Genomic DNA, 16964 nt, shown 5'->3' on the forward strand with positions numbered 1-16964 from the left:
AGGGCTTAGCACAGGGCCTGGCACACAGTAAGTGCCCAAGGAGTTGTCAAATATTATTATTAACAAGCCATGAATGTAGCTGCCCTCATAACTGACCACCGTGGCTGTGAGAAGGAAAGTGTGACAGGGGCCACCTTGGAGCTTTGTGGGAATGCCACTGGTTGAAGGAATGCAAACTTATCTTAAGAAACAGACACTCTGAAACATACTTTGTAATTGCATAGAAAAATCATTCCAGTGGATTCCAGGGAAATGATTAAGTGTCCAGGAAAGGTGGGCTGACAGATTATCAGTGTTGGTATGTAAACTATGTTTGGCGGAGTAGCGAAAAGCAAAGCACTTCCTCATATCTGTATCTGCCTCTCGTCTCGCCTTTGATATGAAGATAAGAAACCCCGGAATAATGAATCATGGCGGTGGAGAATGGCTTGATGGACGGGCCTACTCAATGCAGTCAGACGGACACTTCTGGTTCAAAGGTGGCCTCCAGCATTAATGAGCTTTCACTTGCTTCCCACTTCTCCTCCCTCATGCCTCACTCTTCACCACCACGCTGACGATGCTCTGGCCACGAACCCACACCTGTGAGACGCCTTCCAGCTCCCTCTACCTACCCACCCTTTAAAACCAGCTCAAATCCATCCCTCCACCCATCACCAACGCTTCAGCCTGAGGTCTTTCCTTCCTCACTCATTCGGTAGCTAGGTGTTGTTTTGTTATTTAATGTTTCCTATGTAATTTCCCAAGTTACACCAAACATTTCACCAGAGCAAGGGTGGCATCTTACATTTCTTTACCCTCTTCTATCATGCCTGACAGTGTCCCCTGCCCTGAGCAGGTGCACAGCAGTCATGGATCAACCCAGCTGCTTTTGCAAACAGATAGAAGACAGACAAGAGATTTCACGTGGATTTCTTATCACTTTTAATAAAATAACTACATTTCTCTAACACTTAAGAAATGAAATTAGCTTTCAGTGTTTTAATCTCCATTTATGTTGCCTCCGCCAAACTTATATTTGATAATTTTCCTAAATAGTTGAACCACCTTATTTTCTGCTCGGTCCCTATTATTATCAGATGATAAGAAGGCATTCTCCGAGGCAGTGTTGAGTTATATGTAGCTGCGCATCACTAATATTTAGTGAATACTCAGTAAGTGCTGAGGGCTGTGCTGAACACTTTAGATGCATTAATCAGTACAACAACATGGTGATGGTGACACTATTATGATCCCCAACTGCAGTAAGAAACAGGCTCTGGAAGAGTAATTCACTCAAAGTCACAGCGCTAGGAAGTAGTGGGGCCAATGGAACTCGTATCTCATCTTCCAAAAGTGCCCAGGTGCTTACCCATTGTGCTCTGCTGTCTCTACTTAAATTTCCTTTATCTTTCTGAAACGTTGGAAAGGTTATCTAATAAATTGATATCGGTTTGTTATCTAATTAAAAAAAACCAATTCAATGAACACTGCTCACAGGAAAACTCTACCTTTAGGGCAATTCAGCTCAGGCTATAAAACATACTCTCTAGGCTGATTTTTGGCATAAAATGTCAAGGACAAAATAAATTTTTTGCTGATTAAAAGAAAAACCTCTCGGTGGCGGCTATTAAATTTTACAGCTGAAGAAAGAGGGCATTCATCGGCATTGGCTCTTTTTGGTCCTTAATCATAATGTCTAAGCTCCTATTAGTTTTAGAAAAACAAAAAGTAACTTTTTTTTCTTCATGTGTCAATATAATGCGGTCCTTCCCAAAACAATGTTAAATAAAAGCGAGGCATTTTTTAAAAATGCTTGAAGAGAACCAGTTCTACCCTTTGACCCTGTGCACTGAACCATCATTTTAAAGATGTTTCAAAGCATTTTTGTTCTGCTATTTACTCTCTAGATATTCCTGTCTTTTGTAGGAAGTGTCAGTTTTTTGAAAATCATCAAGAGCTGCATGAACATTCAGTAATATTGACGTTTCAAGACTCATTGGTTTTATTTTCTTAGCAAACTTATCTTTTTGAAAATGAATGGTTAAAGATACTTCCTCAGGCTGGTCATCGTCTCCTGGAGGCAGCACGGTCTACAGATCTGCAGACCCAGACGGGATCTCGGGACACTCCGCAGAGCCCAGGGCTCACGGTGGAACTGTTCCACACGCTCGGCCTCAGCCTCACTACTTGTGTGGGCAGCATTTGGCCCTCTCTCTATTTACACAAACTCCCTAACGGTCTCTGGCACCACTGACGTCTCAGAGGGAGGCACAGTACATAGAGTGTTTCACAAGAAAATCTTTAAACAAAAGGAATTAAAGAAAAGCCCTGTTTAATAGTAAGTTTTTACCGAGCTCCTAAATTCACGAGAGCATGTGAAATATTAACTTTCCCCAAATGGGAGCACAGAGCTTGCCTTGTTTCGATTCACACTGTTGGGTTACAAACGCTCTAGAGGGTAGCACGCCCCGTTCTTAAGAACCTACTGAGATTCTTCATAAATAGTAGTTTAAAAAGCACAGGGTCCGGACTCAGACAGACCTGTGTTCAAATTCTGGTTTTAACGCTTTCCAAGTCTCAGGTCTATAAATTAGGGATGATAGTGGCAACTACCTCATTGCTTTGTTGTGAGATTTATGTCTTACAATGTGCCTACTCATTACAAGCATGCAATGTGTCGTGGTGGTAGTGAAATAGGGGCAGCCTTCCACTATCCTGTCTCATAGAGGGACCCTTCAGCAGAAAGTACCAAATGGTGAATCTCTAACAAATTTGTAAAATCTCTTCTGCTTTCAGTTGCCCAAATCCAACCTGGATCTGGCTTGGTTTAGAACGGGTGCCTAGGCACCCAAGTCAGAGTTAATAGCAAAGTAGCCACAAGGGAGCACTAAACAAGAGTCCCTACTGTGGAAAAGCAGACCTCTCCCAGGGCCAGGTCTCTCATCCTCTCTGCCCCAGCACTCGGCTAGGAGGGCAGCACTAGGGCTTCTCTGCCCACCCTTAGTCACCACCCTGTTAGCCCCAGAAGCTCCCAGATAATCCCCAGGCAGCCACGTTGCTTGCCCACATCACTGAGCCGGCAGAGACCCTGCCATATGCCGTGTGGCTTTCCACACAACACTTGCCTCCACCAGGAGCAGGTGGGGACCCTAACAGCCCTGCCACTGTCCCCTCCACCAACCACAGCCATTTCCCATGGCCCGGGCCCTCCCCGCGTGGTCTGCAGCTCCGTCTGCCACATGTCTCCATTCTCCTGAGCAGTCGCTCCTGATTTCACATCACGTCTCCTTTTGGATGAGGTTCAATGTTGATTGGGTAAGTAATGTCATGATGTCATTTTTGTAAAATTTTGCCTCAATTTCTGTGAAACAATAGATCATATAGTCAGATTTGTGTCTAACAATAAAGGATTGGTTAAATTAAATGATGGCAAATTAAATAAATTTAGTGGTTATTTAATCCTGTTTACAATATTAGTAAGTAAAAGATCATAATCTTATGGAATAGAAAAAATCAGAAAAAGAATACACTGAAAAATTGAAAGTGGTTTTTTCCTTTGGCTGTGGGATTATAACTGCTTTTTTGTTTCTTCCTGTTTGCTCATTTATATCTTCTCATGTATCTCTAACACAGTCAATAATCCATTCATTAAACAAATACTTATTGAGGACCCTCCACGTGTCAGGCTTGTGCTGGGTGCCAGCCTTCCTATGGAGAACAAAGTAGACTCATCCTCACGGAACCCACAGTCCAGTGGAAGAGGGAGACATTCGCCAAGTAATCACACAATATGTCACCATAAACTGGAACAGGGGCCACAAAGGGAAATCACGGGGCACTATGGCCAATGTAAGAGGGGACCCAATCTCTTCCAGTGTGGGGCTGGGTTCAGGGAAAGCGGCCCTAAAGAACTTATCTATGACATTAACTTATGGAAGGAAGAATTGAAGGGTGAAGAATTGAAGAGGAAGGGAGGAGCAGAGGGGTGCAAAGGCCCCAAGGCAGAACGGAGCAGAGTAACAGTCCAGGAGCTGAACACAGGCCCGAGCCACTGTGCAGAGAACAGCGAGACCTGGAGCAAAAGGCAGGCAGGGGCCTTGTGGGAGAAGTTGAGGGTTTTGCTCTTTATCCCTAATGCAGCGGGAAACTTCGAAGCAAGGGTGAAAATGATCTCCTTTGGCAATGAGATCGCTGGTAACCTGGGCCACTGCCTGCCTTTTGCTCCAGGTCTCGCTGTTCTCTGCACAGTCGCTCGGGACTGCCGGGGAACAGTGTGCAGTCTATGCCCAGGCAAAGGCAAATCACACTGGCACAATGTTCAAAACTCTACTTTATCTCAAAACCTGTAACCAGTGCTTCAGAGAACAAATGGCAGGTGTATTTACATTAAACATGAAACTCATTCAATCCTGTATTTGTGAAGCACTGGGCTCTTTTATTCCTGGCTTCACCAGGGTTTTGTAGCCTGTCATCTCCTATTACCATGTTATTAGGCTTTCTCTCAATCCCTACCGCTCCCCTACCCCCTACTCCTTTCAAACTTTCCCCGCAAGTATGTGCCACTTGGGTTTCCACCTTGATGAGCCCTTGTTGAGAAGTGCCTGGCCCGATGAATGCTCTTTTTAATCCTCTTCCTGACCACAATGGTAGCCAGATCAGATGGATCATTTTGCAGTTATTGTTCATGCTAAGAGGAAGGTTACAAAAATCCGCAAGGGCTACCTATTCCTTAAACCGCCTCAGAGGCAGAGGATGCTTCAGGGGAAGAAAAGTAGGGTAGGAATGTTTTTGTTTTCACTTATGAGCTTTGGGAGCAGCATATACAGCAGGTTCTGGAGGTTAGATATGGATTGGGGATAAAATAACTAGACCATTCTAGAGTGTCTGGTAGGGGAGGGGTGCCAGGGACAGACTCAGCCTTCCCAGAGGGACACCGTGGTGGCCCTGGAGGAAGTCTGCATATGTACTCTTAGGAGGGGATCCCACATGGGAGACACTAGTGTTTGAGGTAGGAGAATTCCTCCTTGGACAGCACTGACCCATCCATTGCAGGATATTAGCATATTTGATTTAGGGAACACCGAGCACCAATAGTAGCACACCCCCTCATACATATTCAACCTACCTCAGCCCTTGACAATCATCGTGACAATCAAAAGTTATTGCAAACCCAGGAAAGCAGTACCATCCTGGGTGAGAACCCATGTAAGCACAGCCATCCCTCCAAGCAGGCTAGCAACCATCTTCTATCATAAAAGACCAAGAGCAGGAGGCAGAGAGTGAGAAATGTTAGGAGCTCTATGTCCTTTGTAATAACTGAGTGACTAAGAAAGCCTCATTTTCACCCTCACTCCCCCAACACACAAGTCTTCCTGCACTCCCCCAAGCCTTTATTCTTGTGGTTTCTGCCATTCTCCAATTCTGCTACAAAAGCTCTACCCATCCCTCAAGGTGCAGGGGAGGTTGGCCCTCTCCACAAAGCCTCTTCATCTCCCTGAAGAATAACTCAGCTCTCCAAACACATCTATGTGCTCCCTTTGTTAGGGCCCTTATCCCACCCGCCGCTGTACACCAGTTGGCAGTGACTGCCATACTTTCTCCACAGATTAGACACCTCGATGGCAAAGACCATGTCTCCCTCACGTCTGTGTTCCCCACAGGCCCAGCAATATGGTGACACAGCTTAAGACAGTGGAGTCAGAACTGGGTTTAAATTCCAACTTTGCCACTTACTATTTAATGTGGTCTTGGGCAGCCTACTTCTTAACCTCTTTGAGACAAGGCTCCTCATCTTGGAAGGAAGATGATCATGATATCTACCTTGAAGTGGTTGTCGGGAGGATTTGATGAGAAAATGCCAAGCACGATATATTCAATAAAGTGTGGCTACGATCACACTGGTACAGTGCTTTGCAATTAACAAATAACGTTCACACATCTTGTCTTGTATGATCCTGGGCCAGTGTCCTCAGGAGGCTCTCCCAGACCCCATCTGCTCTCGCATGCTGTGAGTGTCAGTTCTAACAGAGCTCATCAGCCAAGTCTCATGGAAGCAACGCAGAAGAGAGACTGATTCTCCCTCAGAGAGGGATGGTGCAGAAATGGGGGAGGGTGTGGATTTAAACTGATTTTTTAGAAAATGGCTGAGTTCACTCATTGATCATTTCTGAACTTGTTCTTAAAGAAGGATTTGGAGTTTGCCAAGCAGAGAAGAGGACTCCAAGGGTCAGGTATGCTCAAAACATTTGGTGCTTGGCCAAGTTAATAGAACAATCTGGAAAGGTAAGTTGGGATCAGACTTTAGAAAGCTTTGAGAGTCATCCAAAGGGATTTGAACTGTCTTCTTCCCACCTAGACGTGCAGGTTCTCAGATTTGCCTAACAGCTCCCCTCCCCGCTTCTTTCTCCTCCCTCTGGGAGGTCTCGGGACCCCTGGCATAAGCTGAGACACTGGGTACGACCACAGCCTGAACTCAGCAGCCCAGAGCACGCTCCCCTCTCTCTCCTCCTGCCTCCCCTCTCCCCAGGACTCAAAGCCACACAATAAGCCAGGCACAGCAGGTTTCTCCATCCCTCCTCCCTCCTAGGTTGGGCCACACTTCAACATTGTTGAAGTCATCACAGCCCTGTGGGTCTGTACCTGAAATTTCACATATAATTTGTCACAGCTAGAAAGCCTGTTTCTAATAAAACATTTCCCTCTGTGCTTCACTTTCCTGAATACTCAAGTTCAGTTCAGGATTCAGGTTATCCAGCCAGAGCTGACAAGCAAAAAGTGAGAGCTAGTGAAGTCTAACTCATTTTTTATCTTAAAACTTTTTTTTTCAAAACACTAATGCTGCTTCTAAAACTAAGCCATCTTTTTTGCACACCTAACCTATAGCTCCTGCCACGGGCACAGGTGACTCCGATATTTGTGTTTGTTCTCAGAAGAAACAAACAAGAGCCTTCTCTTGAACTTGAAGTTGCACTGCCTGGGCAGGGTACAGGAGAGGCTGGCATTTACGGGGCTGAGGTATGAGGATGGTTTTTTGAACTACAGACAATAAAGTGCTCGCCGTGTGTGAAAAGCCATTAAAGACCTTCAGTGCGAACCACCTTGGTCCTGCCATCCTCCTGAGTTTATTATTGTCTTTCCACTGCTCTTATCCAAACAGCCTAGACGGGTTGTTTATGGAGGGCTCTGGAGTGGCCTCTCAGCAAGAAAGGCGATGACAGAATCACGGGGTGTTGCGGCCACACTGAGCCCAGCTACGAAAATCTCAGGGGGAGGCAGCAGGACAGGCCAGGGATTGGCTTTCAGTCCAAAACAAGCCTACCTCGAAAGGTGCAGCTGGTTGATGAGTAGTTGCTCAATAAATACATGTCGAATGAATAATGAAAGAACCATCTGAATCGTCACCAGCCAGTGAAAGGTCCCAGCAAGAGAGAAGCCAAACTCCTTCCAAAACATACAGCCTACCCCTAATTCTATCCCTCCTCCTCCCAAGAAATTTGTTTTTGTTTCTGAAGTTGAGTACAGGGATTACACTGGGAACTTTTGTTAAGAATATTTAAGATTTATTTGCTCCCTGAAAAAAAAAATTGGAAAATATAGAAGAAAATCTTGTAACTCAAAGGGCAATATATATGTTATGCATATATAGATTTTTCTTTTATAAATTTGAGATCATGTTAGAGATAGAGTTTTGAAATCTACATTTACACACTATGTCCTTTTTTAAGCACAGAAAAATCCAGAAGCTAAATTTTCTTCGCTTCTTACCAGAAGTGAAACCACACTGCATTCCTGAAGGTGGAGCCTCATTTTTCTAGAAATACAACAATTTTTAAAGAGTGGGGAAAAAAATAAAAACAAATGGTCCATCCAAGTAAAGATAGGGAAGATGTGGTATCACTTTCGGAAACCCCAGCAGAGTTTGTCCATTTCTTATCTGAAGCGCTTCTTCTCACACCCAAGGTTAATTTGTTTTGTTAATCACAACCAAGATAAAGGATACCTGTGTCTCCCCACGACTGCAGAAAGATTTCTCCACCTCTGCCCTTTAGTGACAGCAATCCAGCTCAAAAAAACAGGGAGAAGAGAAGCACAAGTATCAGATGAGAAATGCCCACATCGTTCCCTTCCTTAAAAAGGTCCACATTCTTCCTCGAACTAAAAAGAGACAATCCAACTTCTTCTTAGCCCAACACTGTGAAGGATACATCTCCAGCTGCATGTCCTGCCTAACTCCCCTCTCCCCACCCCCTGTAATGTAACAGGCTAGCCACAACCAATGTCATGCCGTTGCGCTTTTGCATCTCTTTGCCTTTGCACACGCTATCTCTCCTTCCTAGACTGTGCAGCCCGCCTGGCAAACTCCTACTCATCCTTCAAGACCCAATCAAAATGGGAGCAGGTCTGCCTCTCTCCAGTTCTCTCAAACAGACCCCTGTGCTCCCATAGCATTTTGTAAAAGCTGCATTTAGAGCATTTTTCTCCTTGCATTATATGCTCTTTATCTTTTCCCACTAGAATGTGGACTCCTGAAGGTAGAGATCAGGACCATGTCTTAATTCACCTCTATATACTCCCATAGCATCCGCACACACACGGCATATAGTAGGGGCTCTAGAAAGGTTTGCTGAATGGGTAGAAAAATCCCCTCAGCCTATGCCTTGTATAAGCCAAAGTGTTCTTTTAATGCTTTATGGCTTAGACTTTTTATTTCTTCAATTTTTTGTTTCTTCTTTTCTCTATAAGAGGAGTCTTAGTGATTTCACTAGTCCAAACAAAATAATGATATAACACTACAATCAACAGTATCTACTAATAGACATGGTATCATTCTAATGCCCAGAACAACAACCCTAAGAAGTAGTAACTGTTATATCTGTTTTACAGATGAGAAAACTGAGGCACAGGGAGATTAGATCACACCAGACCACAGGAGTGACTAACAAAGTCAAGGTTTGAATACAGGCTGATTTAACTCTAGAGGTTATGCTATAGGCTTCCTTGGTTAAAATATCAAGGACATTATTAAAAAATCAAAAATCAATGGATGCTTACAAGTGTGTGGAGAGAAAGGAACACTTATACACTGTTGGTGGGACTGCAAATTAGTAACTCCTCTATGGAAAACAGTATGGAGATTCCCCAAAGAAACAGATGTAGATCTACCATTCGACCCAGCAATCCTACTACTATCTACCCAAAAGAAAGGAAGTTATTGTATAAAAAAACATACATACACTCAAATGTTTATTGCAACACAATTCACTATTGCAAAGATATAGAATCAGCCTAACTGCCCATTAGTTGATGAGTAAATTAACAAAATGTGGTAAATATATACCATGGAGTACTACTCAGCCATAAAAAACAATGAAATGTCATTTGCAGCAACTTGGATGGAACTGGAGACTATTATCCTAAGTGAAGTATCTCAGGAATGGAAAAACTAACACCACGTGTACTCTCTAATAATTGGGAGCTAATTTTTTTTGTTATTTTTTTTATTTTTTATTTCAGCATATTACAGGGGTACAAATGTTTAGGTTACATATATTGCCTTTGCCCCACCTGAGTCAGAGCTTCAGGCATGTCCATCCCCCAGATAGTATGCACCGCACCCATTAGGTGTGAATATACCCATCCCCACTTCCCCCCTCCCATCTACCTGACACCCGATGGATGCTATTAGTATATGTGCACTTAAGTGGTGATCAGTTAATACCAATTTGATGGTGAGTACATGTGGTGCTTGTTTTTCCATTCTTGTGATACTTCGCTTAGTAGAATGGGCTCCAGCTTTATCCAGGAGAATACAAAAGGTGCGAGGTCACCATTGTTTTTTGTGGCTGAGTAGAACTCCATGGTATACATATACCATATTTTATTAATCCACTCATGTATTAATGGGCACTTAGGTTGTTTCTACATCTTTGCAATTGTGAGTTGTGCTGCTATAAACATTCTAGTGCAGATGGCTTTTTTACAGAATGTCTTTTTTTCCTTTGGGTAGATGCCCAGTAATGGGATTGCTGGATCAAATGATAGTTCTACTTTTAGCTCTTTGAGGTATCTCTATATTGCTTTCCACAGAGGTTGTACTAGTTTGTAGTCCCACCAGCAGCGTATGAGTGTTCCTGTCTCTCTGCATCCACGCCAACAATTATTGTTTTGGGACTTTTTGATGAAAGCCATTCTCCCTAGAGTTAAGTGATATCTCATTGTGGTTTTGATTTGCATTTCCCTGATGATTAGAGATCTACAGATTCAATGCAATCCCTACTAAAATACCAACATCATTTTTTGCAGATCTAGAAAAAATAATTCTGCACTTCATATGGAACCAGAGAAGACCCCGTATAGTAAAAGCAATCTTAAGCAAAAAGAACAAATTGGGAGGCATCAATTTACCAGATTTCAATCTATACGATAAGGCTATAGTAACTAAAACAGCATGGTACTGGCACAAAACAGAGACATAGATCAATGGAACAGAACTGAGAACCCAGATATAAAACCATCCTCATACAGCCATCTGATCTTTAACAAAGCAGACAAAAATACACACTAGGGCAAAGAACCCTATTCAATAAACGGTGCTGGGAAAATTGGATAGCCACATGTAGAAGATTGAAACAGGATCTGCACGGTTTATCTCTCACAAAAATCAACTCACAGTGGATTACAGACTTAAACCTAAGGCATGAAACTATAAGAATTCTAGAAGAAAATGTTGCAAAAACTCTTATAGACATTGGCCTAGGCAAGGAATTTATGAAGAGGACCCCAAAGGCAATCACAGCCACAACAAAAATAAATAAATGGGACCTGATCAATTTTAAAAGCTTCTGTATAGCCAAAGAAACTATCACGAGAGCAAACAGACAACCTACAGAATGGGAGAAAATATTCACATGCTACACATCCGATAAAGGGCTGATAACTAGATTCTATATAGAACTTAGGAAAATCAGCAAGAAAAAAATCGAACAACCCTATTCAAAAGTGGGCAAAGGACATGAACAGAAACTTTTCAAAAGAAGATAGACTAATGACTAACAAACATAGGAAAAAAACGTTTCACATCTCTAATCATCTGGGAGTTAACTGATGGGTACACACAGGCACAAAGAGATGTAAAGGTCATAGGAAATTAAGAAGGGGGAAGGGAGAGGGAGGGGATGGATAAAAACCTACCTAACAGGTACAATTAACACTATTCTGGTGATGGGCACACTAAAAACCCCAGCCCCCTTAATATTTTGAAATTTAAAAAATAAAAACAGAAAACAACAAAAAAACCCAAAAACAAAAAATCAAGGCCACAAGTTTTGAAACATCATGGTGAATGCTTAATCTATCAGACATCTGAAGACAACAATCCATGCAATAAGAAAATAATCCCTCTGCAGTCCCCAAGTTGTAGAGAGTCAATAACAATGATTTACACGAAATTCATTTATGTCCTTCTGACATAAAAATCCAAAAATTTTATGCAAAATGCAGCCCAGGGCCACTTACAGTGGCTCACACCTGTAATTTTAGCACTTCGAGATGCGAGGCAGGAAAATCTCTTGAGGCCAGGAGTTCGAGATCAGCCTGGGCTACAGAGAGAGATCCTGTCTCTATAAAAAAATAAAAAATAAAAAAATTAGCCAGACATGATAGCACATGTCTGCAGTCTCAGCTACTCAGGAGGCTGAAGTAGGAGGATCACTTGAGCCCAGGAGTTTGAAGTTGCAGTGATCTATGATGACACCACTGCACTCCAGTCTGGGCGAGAAAGCAAGACCCTGTCTTAAAAGAAAAATGCAGCCCAGGGATGGTGAGAAAGGATGTGGACATATCTTTTTTGGGGGTGGGGGGACAATTCAACCCACTACACTACAAAAGCTGGATGAATGTCCTTATTCTGAGCTTCTGGGTGGGAAAGTCTACTTCTACAAGCATCTGTACAGTGGCCTGAGCAGAAGGCACCCTAGGAGCCATATGGACAAGTCAGGAAGAGTCCAGCCCTCATGGACATCACTTAGTAATCTAGTGGAAGGTATCAGACAAGAACACAAATGGCCATCCAGGAGCAGAGCCAGGAGAGAGGTCCCGACACAGGGTGACAGGGTCATAGGAGGTTAGTTAACTGGTTCAGGGATCAGGAAAAGCTTCGTGGAGGGGACAGGTCTCAAAGACCAGGCCAGATTTCAAGAGGCAAAGATAGGAACTAAGAATTCTCAATGCACAAGTCCACTCCTTACCCCCCTCTATCCCCAGGAGACCCTGGACGCAGGCTCCCTTCACCAGTCTGCCTTCACTGATCTCTCTCTTCTCTGTTTCTGCCCAAAAACCAGCCAATGAGCCCTTTCTATGAATACAGCCAAATTTTCAGAGGGAATTTCTGAAAACTGTACATCATGCGAACAAGTACATCGTCTTGTTCACTAATTGTTCACACATAAATTGTGTCTCTAGCATTTGCACTTTGTAACAGGGGCATTTTGTGCAACTCACCATTATTTACTCATCTAGCTGAAAAGTTCACCATCTACCTCATCATTCAAAGAGTTTAGGTAGTACCTGTTGAACGCAGCTCTATTGGAGACGCAAAGATGTACAAGACAATATCTCTGTCCTTGAGGAACAAAAGGGAGCCCAGTGAATACTGCTTAATAGATTAAGTGCACTGCATTATGTAATAGATTAATTGTCTTATTAGGGGACCTTAATCAGCATGAGAGGCCCTGTCCCCTGAGACTAGCTCCCCCCTCTCTTCCTCACTCTCCCACACACACTTCCAAATCAGGAAGCACAGTGTAAAAATTCTTTCATATTAGAGAACAGACCATATATTTTTTGCAGCACGCCAAACAACCCTTAAAGATTGTTCAAACTCTTTGAATGTTTTAAAATAAGCCCAGGAAGTGAGACTGAGGAGAATAAACAACTGCAGATCACTTTCTAGCATTTCCAACATATTTATTCCATTTTCTCCATGGTTTCATGTAGCAGTTACTCACACTGATTGATTTAAAAAAAAAAAAAGTGGAATAAAGCTGACCCAGATGTGTACGGCAGCGCCTCACCCTGAGAAAATGTGTGCAGACTTCGAACCTTTACGCACTGGAAAAGCAGCAGGAGGAAGTGGCCGGATGGACTGAGGTTTCTGTCTGAGAGTCTTTAACTGTGGCAAGAAGGTCAAGTTAAGGGTAAAATAGCTGTGATGACCTGTATCTCACCTGACAACCCAACTGTGGCTTTCAGACCTGCTTGGGCATAAGGGGGGCAGAGAGAGGCATAGAGTGGGTTTAAAAAATCCTTTAATCCGCCCATCACCAAATGGTGACAACATCATGCACTCCTTTCCTTCAAGTGCACACAGATGCTGTTGTTATTAATAAAATCCACACTCACTGAAATGGCTGAATTTTTGGTATTTTTTTTTTGTAAGTACTTACTGAACAGAGATACTATAAATGGGATGACTATCAGCTCAGCTCAGTTTGCTAGGTAAAAAAAAAGAAAAAGAGCCTGAGAAAAAGTATTAATATATGTGCTGAAGGTTTGGGGGTCTCGGGTGGGGGTGCAATCCCAGAGTAGAAAATGGGAGGGCAGAGCGGGGGGTCAGGAGGGGCAAGGTAGGAAGAGGTATGGCAAATGCAGAGTGCAGCATTTGTTACCAAGCTGCCACAACTTCACATGAAACTGCTGGCTGCTGGGTCACGGGGACAAGGCTGTGTGGAACACACCACGGCTCAGAACGGCCTCCTGCTCTCCTATCTCCCCTTGGCCAAGGTTTAAGGTGGGCCTTAATTCCCTGCACTTCCGGGTTGCGTCAGCCAGCTCCTACGGAGAGGCCAGTTCCCACGCCAGCACAGCCTGCATCAGAGTCCTGCATAGCGGGAGAAGCCGGGGCTTCCGTGGTGGGGACCGGGTGGGGCCTGGCTGCTGGCACGTCCGGGCTCCGCTGCATGAGCGGCTGGGCAGGCCGGGCTGCAGACTCGCCCTGCCGAATGAGGTGGTGCGAGGCCGTGGTACCGACAGGAGCTTCCCACCAAGCAAGCGGCCAAGGGCTTGCTCGAGAGGCAGGCCGGATGAGCCCATCTGGGGAGACGCATAATCTGGGCCTCATACAACCATCCATGGGCAACCCATAACATTTTTTGTTGCTAAAGATGGGTTCTTAAACAGTACGTGCAAATTAAGGACATTTTGTTGAATACACATTCACTTACCTGTAAGCATATAAATGGGGGAAAAGTCTGGAAAGTTATTATGCCAAAACGATAACACTGGTTATCACAGGAGTATGAACACTTTTTAGTATCTTCTTTTATGCACGTCTGCATTGTACCTATATAATAAAATAATAAACTTCTGTTTACCAAAGGAAAACAGGGCTTGATATAAAAAAGATGTTGGGAATCATAGATCTGAGCTTATGGGTCAAGAAGGAATCAGTCCTATTCCCAGCTGTGACCTCATCCTTTGCTTTGCTTCTCCTCATTTGTAAACAAAAGGCTCCAGCACTTTACAGGGAGCTCGCTTCAGTGGGAGAAATATGTGTTTTGCGGTGAAAGACCTGAGTATTCACCCCGCCTCTGACAACTTTTGGCTCTATGATCTCAGCAAATCCAGCCTTCAGTTTCCTGATCTGTAAACTGAGGGTGATAATAGACTTGCCCTGCAGAATTGTTCTGAGGAGCAAGTGTGATAATACAAATCAAAGTGCTCTGGAAGTAACCATGTACTATCTCTGTGTCAGACAATATTATTGTAAAGAAGTGAGGGAGATTGGAAGAGTTTGAGATGTGGAAGAGGATAGATTTTGGATATGGGAGGATTTTCAGGAGTAATAAGACCGAAGAATAATAAGATTTTTTTCTCTTGCTTTGGTATCAGGACAAGGAGACCTGCCTGAGCCTTAAGACTTGCCAGTAACCTGCCTGGGCCCTGTGATGGTCACTGCCTAGCACTGGAGCACATTTTTTTACCTTTCAAATGATCAATTACATTGAGATCCATGAGAAGCATTTCAAGTACTAGTAACATCCTGACAAGAACTTACTCTGAACTTCGGCAACCCTATCCACTGCTAGGCAAAGAACATGCTCTTAGAGCAAAACCAGGTTTAAAAGGGGATGCAAAGACTCAGAGAATTTTAGAACTAGAAGAGGCTACAGCTCTAAATTTCACATTTTATACATGAGAAAACCAAACAAAGCCCAGCCGCCTACACAGCATGACTTACCCTGGCTGTGGCAAAGCTGTCTTTTGTAATAATAAAATAACGGCTACCCTTTAGGTGTAATGTGCCTGGCATGCGCCGAACATTTGGCAGAGCTGGCTTCGTTTCATCTTTAAAACAACCTTGTGAGTGGAGTATGGCTGCTTTACAGAGAAGGAAACTGAGGCTCAGAAAGCTTAAGCAACTCGCCTGACATCACACAATGGAGTCAACTGTCTGCCACAAAAGTTTATGCTCTTACCTGGCAGACTTCATGTCACCAAGTCCCTGTCCAACGTGCTGCTCCCACACCATGCTCCTGGACAGGGTGAGAACCACTCTCAGCCTAGAATGTCCTAGCCTACGAGCCATGACAGATATTCCAGCAGAAATGAGACCCAGAGTGCCTGGGGGTGAGAGGTATGGAGAGAGCTGTTCATAATCTAAGCAGTTTAATATTTCACTTTTTGAACAACTTTACTTTCTCTTCTCCCAAAATCCAGCCCACAGACAACAGCTGAATACTCATTTTTGGGGCAGTCATTTTGTTGTCCTCCTGGTCTTCCCTGAGTTTGGTTGTCACAAATTTTCTCTGCTGCCTGTGGCCCTGGATAAAGTAACATTGCAGTATTCACTCTGACTTTGATTGGGGAAATGTTGGGCTTTTCTTTTGACCAAAAAGAAAAGTTTCACGTGAAACTGAAAGTAGGTCTTTTGCTTTGTGCACATACCTTGGTGGCAAGCAAAATGGAGGACATTACTGCAGAAACCTAAAATAAAACTAATGCACATAAGCTCTGTAAAAAGCATTGTTTGACAAGATTAAATTACCTCCAGAGAGGGAAGCGATTTCACTCACTGCGCCCCTCCTGCACATCCGCATCTCCCCAGTGGTTCTGGCAGAGAGGGTGGGGGTGCAAGGGGTTAAACCCCACCCAGGTGCATCTGGGTAATTACCCTCTGGACACTTAGGAAGGCGCTGACTGCAGTGCTTAACGTTGAGCAGGCACAGGAGGGGTTAAGGGAACGGACACAGCTGGATTTGCATTTAAGAAAAATGCATGGAACAGGCCTGAATAGCCACAAGCTGTGTGAGATTCTTGGAAAGGTCACTCCAAGGCATACATAAAATGTCTTTTACAAACACGCACGCATACATACAAATCTCTCCATAGCACGTGAGCTTCTGAGGTGAAACCAGATGTTTCCAAAATGATCCTTGCTTTTCACAAAAGAGGACACAGGAGAAGTGATTACTCCTGTAATCAATACCAAAGCACAGGACTTGGGTTATCAGGACCTGTATCTACGAGGCGGAGGGCATGTAAGAGCAGGCAGTTTACTCAGAAGTATTCATAGAGGTGGACGGTTTTTCATCACCATTTTCTTTGGTTAGTGCCCTGGAAAAAAAGTCTGAAGCAATGAATGCCATCTGTCAAGACCTATTCTTCCCCATATTGTAACAGTGTTCTATTTCACCTTTGCTAGTAAAATGTCTATAGGAAATAACAAGAATCCAGATTATCGAAGGGCATTCTGATGGGAAGGTTTGGTTACATTGCTAGGAATCGATAATAATTATAATATTCTCAGCTCTACGTAGTCCCAGTAGTCTCAAGTGCATTAATTTATTTTGATCATTATTGAGTTAAATAACTCACGATTACCATTACTTGAGGAATTAAGCTGTAAATTATAGCAAAATTTTCTCATTATTCTTATGAAACTATTTGGTTATGTCTATAATTTCCAAATCCAAATCCTTTTTCCT

General features: G+C 43.4%; 1 protein-coding gene across 1 annotated transcript in view; it reads right to left on the reverse strand.

Moving 5' to 3' along the window:
- ROR1 (receptor tyrosine kinase-like orphan receptor 1) overlaps positions 1–16964 on the reverse strand; it is a 381360-nt gene that overhangs the window by 242254 nt on the left and 122142 nt on the right. The window lies entirely within an intron of this gene.

The sequence above is a fragment of the Propithecus coquereli genome, unplaced genomic scaffold (assembly GCF_000956105.1).
Source record: "Propithecus coquereli isolate 6110/MARCELLA unplaced genomic scaffold, Pcoq_1.0 Scaffold14, whole genome shotgun sequence".
Lineage (NCBI taxonomy): Eukaryota > Metazoa > Chordata > Mammalia > Primates > Indriidae > Propithecus > Propithecus coquereli.